Source organism: Schistocerca nitens, chromosome 9 (assembly GCF_023898315.1).
Source record: "Schistocerca nitens isolate TAMUIC-IGC-003100 chromosome 9, iqSchNite1.1, whole genome shotgun sequence".
NCBI classification, from domain to species: Eukaryota; Metazoa; Arthropoda; class Insecta; order Orthoptera; family Acrididae; genus Schistocerca; species Schistocerca nitens.
Genome location: NC_064622.1, coordinates 175,984,247 through 175,998,806, shown reverse-complemented (window position 1 = coordinate 175,998,806; position 14,560 = coordinate 175,984,247). Strand labels below are relative to the sequence as shown.

General features: G+C 41.8%; 1 pseudogene; it reads right to left on the bottom strand.

Annotated features, from left to right (window-relative positions):
- Positions 1-12,676: 12,676 nt before the first annotated feature.
- LOC126204675 (5S ribosomal RNA) lies at positions 12,677-12,794 on the bottom strand (annotated as a pseudogene).
- Between the last annotated feature and the right edge of the window lie 1,766 nt (positions 12,795-14,560).

Here is a 14,560-nt window from a genome sequence, read left to right as displayed (position 1 = left end):
TAGTTAAATGCTTTCATCTTCTCCACTCTCCACACAGCGATCACGTTTCACAACTATTGAATGAGATGATTCACGTACTTTTGTTTAGAGAACATTACACAGTTCACAATTACTTCTAATTTATACGTTGTACGTGCTACTTGATTTGATAGCATATGTGAAACGGTTGTAAGAAATGTTTTGCTGAAATACACACTTAGGCTGATTTGCGAGACTTTTGATTTCATCATAGGAAATGATGACTTTTGTGGAATAATGAACATTTGAGAAAATGTCTGGTAGTTGAGGAAAATTTCTTCCTTTAATCTTTATAAACTAAGTGCGACACCTTTAACTCAATGCCTGTGGTGTAGCGAAGATGGAGAGTGAGTTTTGTTTCGAAATATCCTCTCGCACAACTCAAAGCAGTGTCATTTAATTAATTCATCGGTAGGAACTTCGTTTTTCAATGCTGATGACCCAATACAAATGAGAAAGTGCTTTTAAACAATTCCCAAATGTTATGGGAAAGCTGAATACGAATTTCTTTTTTGTCAATATCGATTTGCAATCGGTAAGAAATAGTTCTTTCAGCTGTACTGCAATAGGCGCCTGTCATTGTTTCCCAGTGATGGGTAGCTAAACACGTAATAAAAGAAAAAAAAGAATTTCGCATTTCGTTACCGTCATGTCTAATTTTGTGCCATGAGAAACTCCTAAAGCGCCTAGGTTTTTTTCTTATTTTCAAATAATACTAGCACCTACCTAGACTTTTTCTCGCTTCGCTGTTCATTTTCGTTTAGGTAAGATTTAATTGCTGGCGGTATCATCTCCACAGTGTTTCCTGAGACTGTGACGGGTGTAAAACAATTTCATTGCTTACCCGTCTCCAGCATCCTACAGCGCTTTATGCAATATTCGGAAATGAGTCCCACGGAAAGCCATTAACGTAATTACGACAGAGAGTTTCTCACTTTTTATCTTCCAGTTCAAGACGACTGACAAAAGAACTGGAAATTACACTTTTGCCTTAATTTTAAACGGTACATTTTCGTTCCTTGCGCTTTGGGAATCTTTCTAGTCCATCGTCCGCAGAAAGCAGATATATTTCCCATGGAATAAATGTATTTCCCGTTAAAAACGGTACACTCATACACAATTATTTTGGTTTCCTTCAAAGAATAGTGTTAAAAATCCAGCTTATCTGTAAAAATTCCGTTAGCCAACAATATCTGAACAGTGTGTTAAAGCACTGTTTATGTATGAAAAACAGCCCATATGACTTCAGCGTCCAAGAAAGGTAGCGTTCAATAAAAATTCTCCCTCCCCCCGAAAACTGTCTATTCCTTTTCCTTGCCGTGTACATACATGCGAGTCTCCTTATACTTATAAGACTAGCTTTTGGGTTGAATTGATATATTTAAAACAATACATAATTCAACTTACGTTCGGAGGAACTGTAATTCGACGGACTATGTCGTTGCGTTAGCTGTAATAATCATTAACATGACGACGATCTTTTACATACTTTCTGCAGAATGTTCCCCAGCAAAAACGACGAACCATTTGTTATGGCTTCGTTTGGACTCCAACGAATGTGGTTATACATTTTTAGGTTCTCACTTCCATTCATATGACAACACGGACCAATTTAACGACGTGCTCATTCGTCTAACCGCTCTGTTACGGATTTCTGTCCGTGGTACTAAATAAATACTGTTCTAATGTGTGTGAATTCGTAAGGGACCAAACTGCTGATGTCATCGGTCCCCTAGACTTATACACTACTTAAACTATCTTATGCTAAGAACAACACACACATCCATGCCCAAGGGAGGACTCGAACCTCCGGCGGGAGGGGCAGCGCAATCTGTGAAATGACGCCTCAAACCGCGCGCCACTCCCTGCGGCACTAAATAAATAAATTAGATTATAGTGTAAATTCTGCACATGCGGAGAAACTTAAAATGTGTTTGATGGTTTTCTAAATGGTGCCATAGTCCTTGATCCGACCGATTCATACGTATGTAGACTCAAGAAGAAACTGTTACGAACATTTTTATAAGTTGATGACGTTGTTAAAGATTCGTTCATCCACTATCTGATCAAAAGTATTCGGCCAACTGTTACAGTCTAAGCCAAAAGATGACCCACCAGGAAGTAGTTATTCAAATTGGTCACTGACTGATATTCATGTAGATAGCGACGGAAAACGCAAAATTTTAGCTTTATCGGCTGATGGATGAACGTGTGACGCTGCAGTACGTTTTCACAGCGCAGCTGTAAAGGATATCATACAGGGGACATTTAGATACCAGGACACAAAGTCTCTGTGAGTTTCATTTCGTGTGCTCATCTGGACCGTAACTATGCGTTACAGACATGCGCGTGAACAGTACACACAGATACCTGGATTTGAGAGAAGCCGTGTGTATAGTTGGGCTCCAAGGAGCCGGTTGGAGTAATAGCTGCATCACTCGATATTTGAATACAGGCGATGCCACTGTTCGGTGACGTCCGCAAGAGTAGATGAACCATGGCCGAACACAGCGTCAAGAAGGAAGCTGTTGATCTAGAGAGACAACAGGACGGGAAGACCGAGATATCATCAGAGAGGCACTCAGAGGCCCGGATTCATCATCATCATCTATCCTCGCGCATCTGGTGCTTCAGTGACTCCAGCGACAATTAATAGGCACCTCGCAGGGAGGGGGATGAGTTGACGCCGCCCCTTGCACCAACTACCATTGAACACTGTACAGTAATAAGTCAGTTTGCAGTCAGGCATATTCGTCCTCAACTCTCATTGAGTGGAGTAGAACTGCCTTCAGTGATGAGTTCCGCTTCCGTCGAAGACGTGTCTGAAGTCGCTCCGAGCAACGGTTGGATATCGACCCTGATTGTCGGCAGCATAGGGCCTGAAATCCACCACAGCAACAATATCCTAGGCGCCATTCTTTACCCTTCATGGCAAGACATCCTGGCCTTATATTCAGCAATATAATGCCCACCTGCACACGGCCAGAGTTTCTGCTCATAGTCTTCGTGCTTGTCACAACATACCTCGACCAGCAAGGTCGCCGGTACTTGTAAGCGAATGGGGGAGGGTGGGGCTATAGCTCCGTCTGTGTTTGCTAATTGTACCCACTCACCTCGTAAATCCAATCGTCATTCGCTTCTTCCCTTGCAGTCTAGGAGCAGCAGCTTGAGTATTGCTGCAATAAACGATAACTAATAAGGGGAATAAAGGAGTGCGAATGTCCGAAATTTAAGTTTCAGCCTAGTATAATCCATTGATGTTTTCTTTAACACTTGCACTACACAGGGCTGCACTGTTACACGGATCACAAAATAATAAATATGTTGATACACTGATACATACAGTAACACTACACCACAATACATAATCTGATACTGCAATCCAGATTCGGCGTTCGTGGCAATATAGGTAATCCAAGTTTCATTTGCCGGCGCGGATGAGATTCTCGCGGGCATCTAATCATGTTCTCGCGATTGTTCTCGTGGTTTTTGACTTCGCGAACCACGGATTACGTCTCGTGACGTACACGAATGATTACATAGCATCAAACACCTTTATAGTCACAAAATTTATTTGTTCTCTTAGCCTGATTCCTTAACATCTTCACACCAAGCACACGGTTGAACGCCACCACGTGACTCCCTCGCTCGTTCTGGCGCGAAAAAACAAAGAAGCGACCATAGCGCTGTCATCATAATCGATATCAGCTCTACTCGATACATGCTTAGATGCTCTCCCCAATTGAGAACGTTTCAAGCGGTTAGACGAATGAGCACGTCGTTAAATTGGTCCGTGTTATCATACGAATGTAAGCGAGAACCTAAAAATGTATAACCAGTTCGGCATTTTGAAGATGTAACGTGCCATTTGTACAGAAGTTGTCGCGGTATCCCTCAGGAGGACATCCAACGATCTGTCAATCAATGCCAACCCGAATCACTGTTTGCCCGAGGGCGAATAATTTCTCCAATTTTTCTGAAATTGTAATCATTTGTTAGTCTGTACATGTACAACGCATTTACCGATTCTCCTAGCATTCGGATATTTCCTTCGTGGTGTGTCGTCTTCTTATCTTAGAGTGTAGTTGACACTAATGTCAAGTTTGTGCACTCTTTGTTTTTCTGGCGGCTTCAAATTTGCAGGACAGATTGAGTGGAGCGACCAGAGCTTCTAGCTGCGCCGGGCAACACGACACATCGTTTCTGTGCTCTCCGTCAATGCGAGTTGCTTCTGCGTAGTATCTTGAGTCGCATCACGTATCGTATCGCCTCAGTGTGAACTGCGCCTAACTTCTTCCACAAGTGGACAAGCTAATACTGTATACTTGGAACTCTCAATTTTTCCACAGTCACACACATCTGAGTGCCGTTTCCCAGTTTAACACAAATAATGCAACTAGGGATCATGAACGCTAATGTACGGTGGGCTGACATGGCTTAAGGTGTTTCAGTTGCAGTGGTTCCCTGATATCAGCGATAATACCATGGACTCTTCAAATTTTTGTAACTTCATCCCAACAACGTTGCAATTTTTTTAACGTTTCAGAATTTTAAGCTAGGTTTGTCTGCAATCCACAGATTTTAGATTTCATGGACTTTCTACATCTCTGTAACCGGTACGACACAGCCATACTTATGTCACATAAGTATCGACTGGGAATACTCGAAAAATCATAAACAGGGCTCCAGTCAATGCAGTCCTGACAAATCTATAGAGTTTTATGAATACACCTCGTTGTGCTCTTCCCCGTATGCTGGCCGCTGTGGCCGAGCGGTTCTAGGCGATTCAGTCCGGAGCCGCGCGGCTGCTACAGTCGCAGGTTCGAATCCTGCCTCGGGCATGGATGTGCGTGATATCCGTAGGTTAGTTAGGTTTAAGTAGTTCTAAGTCTAGGGAATTTATGACCTCAGAAGTTAAGTCCGATAGTGCTCAGAGCCATTTGAACCATCTTCTTCGTATAGTCACTTAGGTCTTCAGTCGCAACAAGTATGCCCATGCACTCACTGCAAAGCTGACTAATGGACTGGAGATACTTTTACGATACACATGCATAGACTCTAGTTATATTTTGTAACCTATAGTGCGTAATTCTGACTGCCTTCTGCGAAGCTGTAGCTGCATATGCCGAAAATTTTCTTTACTCATCAATGTGCGCACGTAGGTGTGAAACGTAGTTGGCCCATTCTGCGCTGGTGTAACAACGGCCCTCTGCCTCGCAAAATACAAGATGTTTCAAAAAGATTCATCCAATTTCAAAATATTGTATCTCCCACAGGGATTTAGAAAAAAACTTGAGATGAACGTTAACTTCAGCATTTAAACTAGAATTCGTCTTGGTGCCAATGGTAAGTTCCCAGTAGCTTCCTCGCTGACTCTTTCATCATCCAATTTGCTTCGGGTCGAGACGGCGATGGCACGGAAACAAAAGGCGTTTCACATTCACCATCTCGACAGGTGCAGTTCACTGAGAACTGTACCTGGTAATGTTGGCTTACTACTCTACCAGCATTAAGGGACGAACAGCCCTCGCAACGAACTACTGGTGTCGACGTTCTCCGGACCTCATGGTATTGCCATAAATTCAACTTAATATCTAGGAATTAAAATTACAGCTAACTTGAATAGGATAGAGCACATAGAAAGTTTTGTGGGGAAGGCCATCCAAAGACAGCGGTTTATTGGCAGAACACTTACAAGATGCAACAAATCTCCTAAAGAGACTGCCTACACTACGCTTGCCCGTCCTTTTTTGGAATACTGCTGCGCTATGTATGATCCTTATCAGATAGGATTAACGGAGTACATCGAGAAAAATCAGGGAAAGGGCAGCACGTTTTGTACTATCGAGAAATAGGGGAATGAGCGGCACGGTCATGATACAGAATTTGGGGTGGACATCATTGAAATAAGGCATTGTAATCTCCCCCTCCTTTCTAATTTCAGCTACTATCCACAACAAGCAAAGTCTTTTACGAAAAATCTGAGAGGATTACAATAAACTTTCTATTTTACTTAGTTTTTCAAGTAGAGTTGGCTCCAGCTCTTCTTGTTTAGGGGTCTGATTGTTGAAATTCTCACATTTTAGATCCTCATGGTTGAATTGATCTAAATGAATTTGAAGATAGTTGTTGCAGAATTTTTGTTGTTACCTTAATATATTTTGTGACCTAATAGTATATCATACAGTTTTCTTGCATTTTCCCAGTAAAAAAGCCAAATTTACATTGTTCGCCCAAAATACAAAGATACGTCCATTTACATAAAAGGCATGCTTACTAGTACTTTACTCTGCGGTAATAACCATATTAAAACTTTTCTTGACAAATGAATTTCTGTTAATTTCGATTGTTATTTCATAAAGCATAGTAAACAGTACTAGATTGCGTAATTAATTATAGAATTTTTAAGTGTGCCAGTTAATTCTTAGTTTCAAATATTTCTAAAAAAATTAATTTTAACTGCACATTCGGAGCTAATGCTTATCGATTGTAACATCGAAAATAAAGTAATTCCTTTTCATAAATTTTAGCTTGAAATATAACATATTGTGTATAAAATTACATGAAAGTTTTTAGAAAAGCAGCTGAGATAATATTGGCCTGTCCAAAATTCGAAAAATAATACTAGTATCGATAACTACTGTTGAGGAAAAGTAATGCTAGAGGAGCACGTCGCATCACAGCGTTTCTCGTTGAGACCAGATCTTCTCCCGGAATTTCAGTCATCAGCTTTCTCCTCCGATTGTGAATGTATTTCATTGGCGGGAACCTAAATAGGGGGAAAGGGTCATCATAATAAACTAAGGGTAATCAGAACTCGCACGGAAAGATATAGTTGTTTGTTTCTTTCCTCGTGCTCTTCGAAAGTGGAATAATAGAAAACTATTGTGAAGATTGTCCGATTAATTCTCTGGCAGGCACTTCAGTGTGATCTGCGGAGCATACACGTAGATGAGATGGGGCTGGAGATGTATGTGAAGGCAGTAAATCCTGTGATGCTCGTAAAAGTATAAAACAAGTTTGACAGTCGTCCGGATGTTTTCCATGCGTTTTGTGGAGAGCACTAAAACATTTGCGGAAGATAAATGAAATATCTGATCCTAAAAGTAATTTTAAAAAATATCGCAACGTTGTATGTGCGTGTCTGTAAAAGAAATATGCTTGTAAGCTCAGATGGCTCTTTCGAAAATAAAAACCTTGTAGGTAAAAATTACCGCAAGTTTCTCTTCATTCAATAGCCGTAGAAGATATGATGTTATGGGGAACATCTTCTTGAAACCCTCAGTATACAGTAGCCTATGTTCCATTTATCCTGACCGCCAAACAACGCTTTGTCCACTTAGTGTCAAGAAACTGCTGCTTAGCTAGTATGGGGCCCTGTTACTAACCATGTAACACAAAACTGACTTTGACTCTCTTGTACAACCATAATCGCAAGCATCTGGAGTAACGTAACTCATCCCCTTAATGGAGATTACAGTGAACAAATGGAAAAGCAAAGAAATTACACATCGGTCATTCAGTCAACCTTCTTCAGCTGGACGTTTGTGTGAGTATATCTCTGGAGAAAGTAAGTCAGCAGAATAATAACAACAATATTGTTTTTTTTGTTTGCGGTTCATGTGGTACTGTTCTGCTAACGTAGAGTTCAATCTCCATAGATGAGTACCACTTCTAACTTGTGTTCGTTGGTGTACGTTGTAACCACACAAACTTTCGACTGAGGACAATTGACTGAACGACGGCTGTGCATTTTCTACGTGTTGCCATTTGTTTGCAATTTACCTACAGCAAACACAAGTTTCGTTAACCCGGGTATCTGCTCTTAGCGATGCGATACAAGTCATTAATCGATACTTTTGTTTCGATACCGCATACTCTTAGAATCGAATCATTTTTTCGATACTTACTCGGTGTCCGAAAGAAAGTATTCTATAGAATCGGTGTTATGTGCCCATCCGACTAGTGAGTGATTGAGTGAGTGCTTGCTTCGATCTGCTGTAGAGATGGAACACGCAACCAACTTACAGCTTTATAAAAAGCTCCTTGGATACGTCACAAAAGGAGTGTCAGAAAATAAGTATGTTACAATGCACAAAATTATACCAATGATTAATTGTTTATCAACAGAACTTAACAGTATCACACCAGTCTCACATCTCACCATTGTCAGAGAATGGAAGAACGGTGTATTGGGGGAGCTGAAGAAAAGGTATACGTTAACTGAGCTAAATAATCGTGCAGCCATTGCTGCTCTATTGGGTCGAAGGTTTAAAAGTCCGCCTTTTGAAGATCCAGCAGCATGCGTGCGAGCCACACAAGAAACTCAAAATTATGATCTAATCGGAGGAAAATGATGCTCCGTCTACTGGTACAGGGGATACCATTTTTGGACATATCATAAACAGCTAGCGCACGGCGGCAAAAAGAAACGCATCAAAGTGGCGAAGTATCTATTCGTAAAAACCTTTAACATCTTTAAAAAGCAATCCATCTGCTGAGCGGAAACAGATGAAAGGAAATGTTTCGCGTTTCTACAAATATTCTCGACGATATCGTATCGTCATTGCAACATTATTGACTGTCGAGCATTTATTTTCAAAAACTGGTGTAACTGTGACTCAGAATAGAAATATGTTGTCTTCTACCTTCCAAAGTTGCCTTTCTGTTTAAGGATTATAACTGATAAATAAATAAAAGTATTTAAGTGTTTTATGAGATTATATAAAATAATCAGTAAGGCAAAGTATCATAGTATACTCAGCATTACTTCATTTGCATAAAAAATTAAAAAAGTCTCTAAATAAGTAGATATCGATAGTTTTGGATTACTTATATAAATAGCATTGCAAGACGAGTTGATTACTACGCATTTGAGAAGGTATCGACATTTTGATGGTATCGGAATAACCCTACGTCCATGGTGTGCTAGTGCAGAAGAGTCAGTCAGTTTTGTGTTTCGTGGTTAATAACGTCATGTTTACGTAACTGATAAACTCTGTTACGTTTTTGAGCAGGTCTTCAGGAGGGGAAGTGGATTACCGAATACAAAATATAGTGCGCTATAAAAAAATTCATACTGCTGTTCATAGCTTGGTAACGAACGAAGTTACAAGAAAGGAATTCATACTATTTAAAGTCTTCCTTGTAACTAAATAATGTTTGTTTTATACATTTTTTTATTTTGCTTCTGGCCATAAAAAAATTATTTGGTGGGTCAAGACAAACGGGACACCTTATTCGCCTTTGAGAAATGCTTCTTTTTCATCGGATTCTCATGGTGTATGGAGAGTGCAGGAAGAATTCAGTTCTTTCAAAAAAAATTGTTCAAATGGCTCTGAGCACTATGGGACTTAATTTCTGAGGTCATCAGCCCCCTAGAACTTAGAACTACTTAAACCTAACTAAACTAAGGACATCACACACATCCATGCCCGAGGCATGGAACCTGCGACCGTAGCGTTCACACGGTTCCAGACTGAAGCGCCTAGAACCGGTCGGCCACACTGGCCGGCGCTTCAGTTCTTTCTTACTTGGTATATGCGCTAAGATATCCCCATAGACGCCAACCATCTCGACAGCCATTTATCAACCTCTTCAACCTGTTACGTGTAAATGATAGTGTAACACCTAGGCAAAGTAACAGAAGGAAACAAGTGACGAAAGATGAAGGGAAACAAGTGTTCTTGCTGCTGTTGCAGTTGATCCGCACGTTAGCTCCTGCGCAATTTAAGCGTCCTATGTATTCTGCGTCGACATAAGTCTCATCCCTATCATCTCTCTCAAGAGCTACATGGTATCGATTATGGTAATTGTGTTAACGTCTGTACATGGGCGTCAAGACTCCAGATGTATTATATCCAGTTCAGTGATGAATCCGGATTTATCAATCATGGCCAGGAAAACCGCCGAAATAGACACTATTGGTCTGTTGACAATCCGTGTTTGCTTCATCAGGTGGAACGTCAGCGTCCATGGAGCGTAAACGTATGGTTTGGGATAGTGAACCATCAGCTCATAGGGCCGCTTTCAAAGACAGAACACTGAACGCGCAGAAACGTCGCAGCGTCCTAACAGACCATCTTCCACGGATGCTAGAAGACGTTCCTCTGCAGACTAGTAGAAACCTGTGATACTAATGGCTGTCCAGCCCACAGTGCACGAAGTACAACAGCATGTCTTCACAAATTGTTTCCAAATCGTTGGACTGGAGGCAGGGGACCCATACATTGGCCAGCTCGTTCCAAAATTTGACACCTGCAGACTTTTATCTGAGGAGAAAGCTGAAAGACGCTGTCCACAAGGACATACAAGCTACACTCGATGATATGCAACGACGGTATTATTTCAGCCTGCTCGGACACCTCCCCTGAAATGCCACGACATGTGCAATAGTCGTTCCATACCAGACTGGAGGCGTGTACTGCCGATGTCGGTGGTCACTTTGAACACAACCTGTGATGGCCACTTGTCTCATTACTGATCAGCACGCACATAACTAACGTATTCACTTGTGATATTCTTTAGCATGTACCACCACAGGTACGAGGCGTATTCGAAAAGTAAGGTCCCATTAGGCGCGAAACGACTGTGAAAATCCGATGGATCTTTGTGTTGGGCAGTGTTGGGCAGTGACTTTAGTGTACCTATCGATCGCTTCACGTTGCTCTTTTCAGTTCAGTGCGCGGAGTGATCACATAGAAATGCCTAAAAAAACAGTGTCTTCCGCCAAGTATGCGGATCTGGTGAGGGATTTCGCCTGAAGCTACACAGCCCACATAACATAAATGTCATGCGTTTCTTCGTTCAAGATAATATTCAGCCGCATTCTGCAGGAGCAATGAAGACGCTCATGCAGCGTTTTCGATGGTGTTTGTTTGATAGCCCACAATACAGTCCTTAATTGGCTCTCTCCGCTGTTCATCTGTGCTCACATGAACCGCTTCCTATTTTGGCACAAACAATTAAAGGCAGACCAGCGAAGAGAATTGAAGGAAAGCACAGGCGGCTGTTTTCTGTGACGAGGGTACTGAAAAGTCTGTGGAACGCCACGACAAATGTCTAAGTCGGAGCGGCGACTATTTAGAGAGATACCTGGAATGTGTGGCTAACTGTTGCGAATAAAAAAAATTTGATTTTCACTGTGGTTTTCATTTCGCTACCGATCGGACCTTACTTTCCAAACAGTCCTCGTGTTGTACAAGTGACAGTGTAGGAACTTTTCAAAATACGATATCTCGTAAGCGACTCGCAGTAGAGTCCTGCAAGAAAAACCGCTGATATTCTAATTTACACCGCTTTTGATTTGTTAATGTGAATAGGTATTGTTCCATCTAGGAAAGTACATGTTTGCATAAAAATACACTTTCTAATAATGATTACAATCTGTTGATTGGTTAACAATAGGAGCCCCTGACTATCAATCCATTCTGTGAAAACCGGACATCAATAGCAGTTTCCATTTTCATAACATTTGCAGTCGAAGTTTCAGGTGATTCACCCTGTATCAGGAACCATGTTAAGAGGAAATGTGTGGCTGTGTTGCGATACAATTAATACAGAGACCCAACAATCTGAGCCGACACACTAGGGCAAACACACTCTGTTCTGGACTACGCTACCGTGCGTCCCAGAGGGCTGAGTATGTGTGCGTAGCTAGCAGGCCCACTTAGCAGGACAATGTCCGGACACACACGAGGCCGTCTGTTGTCCGGCACTGGCGAGCCGGCGGCCGCCGAAGAGGTTGCGAGCACAGACCCCGTGCCTGCCAGCCGCCTCGCCTTTTTGAGAACCTTCACCTTTCGATCGACGCACACTCACGAGCGCGGCCTTTGGGGCTTTCTCCCAGAATATCAAAGATTCATGCCTGCACTTCGTACCTTCCTCAAGAGGAATTTCGGTGCTGCTGCGCACACGAAATACAGGAGTCTATAATATACACGCTGTGTAGAAACGGTTTATTCGAAGCAGCCGTGTAGAGGACGAAGCATGAATGGAAAGCAATTGTAAGGAGTGGTTGAGGAATGGATGCGAAACATATCACTTGTTTTAAACGATTAAGTGTTTAGTTAATAATTCATATAAATTCATAGGATAATTTCGCAACAATTGAAAGAATTAAAATTCTACTGGCCTTAGCAGTATGCTCCTCGGGAACCAGAGAACTCTCTCAACGGGTATATATCTGAATTAAACGCCAACAACATTAGTTCAGGTAGACATTCCGAAGTCACAAGCAGAAGATGAAGAGAGAGATAAAGTATATGAGGATACTGAACGGGTAATTTGATTCTGTAAGAGGATACAATATCGAATAATCATAGGAGATTGGAAAATGGCAGTTGGGGAATAGAAAAAAAGAGTGACGCGAGAATATGGGTTTGGAGTAGGAACGAGAGAGGAAAAAGGCTAACTGAATTCTGCAATAAATTTGTTTAGTAATTTCGAATAAAAAAAGCACTCTGTCTTCAGGCCACAAGTGGCCCATAGGGACCATCCGACCGCCGTGTCATCCTGTACTGAAGATGCGGATAAGAGTGGCGTGTAATCAGCACACCGCTCTCCCGGTCGTTATGATGGTTTTCTTTGACCGGAGCCGCTACTATTCGGTCGAGTAGCTCCTCAATTGGCATCACGAGGTTGAGTGCATCCCGAAAAATGGCAACAGCGCATGGCGGCCCGGATGATAACCCACCCAAGTTCCGGCCACGCCCGACAGCGCTTAACTTCGGTGATCTGACGGGAACCGGTGTATCCAATGCGGCAAGGCCGTTGCCCAATTTCGAATACACTATTCAAAAATCAGAATAGGAGGAAGTTTACTTGGATAAGGTCTAGAGATACGGAGGACTTAAACTGGATTACAGCATCATCAGAGACTCCGAAATCAGATACTGGATTGTAAAGCTTACCAAGGTTCAGATATACAAGCGGATCAAAATTTAGCAATGATGAAGAGTACGCTGAAGTTTAAAGAGACTCGTCCGGAAGAATAAATCTGTTTCTTCATATTTTTCCTGCAGCCATTTTTGCTTGGCTTCTCTGCTCTTCCTGTTTATTTCATTCCTAATTGACTTATGTTTCCGTTCCTTGTCTTTCCCTGACTAAAGTACTGATGAGTGATGAGATGCGTTTAAAAATCTCTGAGACCATAGATACTGCGATAATGAATACCACGGAAGGGAGCTCACTTGAAGAGGGCTGGACTCTCTGGAAAGAGCAATCACCTAAGTTCGACAGGCAAATATAGGTACAAGGGGGTAATGGCGCAGAAACATCGGATAATGGAAGAAATGTTTCAATTCATCGACGAAAGAAGGAAATAAAAATAGTTGAGGGAAAGACAGGAATATCTAAATGTAAGTCACTTAGGAATTAAATAAGTACGAAGATCAGAGAAGCCAAGGCAAAATGGCTGCAAGGAAAATATAAAGAAATCGAAAGATAAATGATGGTCGGAAAGACCGGTTCAGTGTACAGAAAAGTCAGAAGCAAAGTGTTAGCATTAAGAGTGCAATGAGAATTTCACTGTTCATTGTTAAGCCCAGAGCAGAGAGCGAATAGATGGGAAGAGTACACTGAGGGCCTCTACGAGGGTGATGGCTTGCCTGATAACATGACTGAAGAAGGAATGGGAGACGAGATGGAGAACATAGTATTAGAGGCAGTGTTTAACAGCGCTTTGTAAGACTTGCAATGAAATAAAGCAGAAGGGATAGACAACATTCCTTCGGAATTTTTAAAATCGTTTGGAAAAGTGGTAACCAAACCACTATTCAAGTTTATGTGTAGAACCTGTGACTCTGAAGACATATCAGCAGACTTTCAGAAAAATATCGTCCAACAACCCCGAAGATAAAAAAGGATAGGTAAGTGCAAGAACTATCAAATGGCTCAAATGGCTCTGAGCAGTATGGGACTCAACACCTGAGGTCATCAGTGCCCTAGAAGTTAGAACTACTTAAACCTAACTAACCTAAAGACATCACACACATCCATGCCCGAGGCAGGATTCGAATCTGCGACCGTAGCAGTCACGCGGTTCCGGACTGAAGTGCCCAGAACCGCACGGCCACCGCGGCCGGCGAGAACTATCGCACTGTTGGCTTAACAGCCCATGCATCCGAGTTGCTGACAAGAGCAGTATACGGCAGAAAGGGAAAGAAAATCGTGATCAGTGTGGTTGCCGGTAAGGTAATCGCACGAGACAGGCAGTTCTAACGTAGCAATTAATAATGGAACCTATACTTAATGAGAACTGAAGACACATTCGCCAATGTAAAATGGTGCAAGATGATCGAAATTCGCAGAAAAAATTGGTGTAAATTATAGGAGAAGACGGGCAGTATACGATGTGTGTAAGAACCGAGAAATACCAAAAAGAATGGAAAACTAAGAACGAAGTGCTCGGATTAAAAAAGATTTAACACAAGGAGACAGCCTTTCTCTCTTACTGTTACATCCGTACATCTAAGAAGCAGTGACGCCAATTAACGATAGATTCAGTGGTGGTACTAAAATTCACAGTGAAAGAACATCAGTA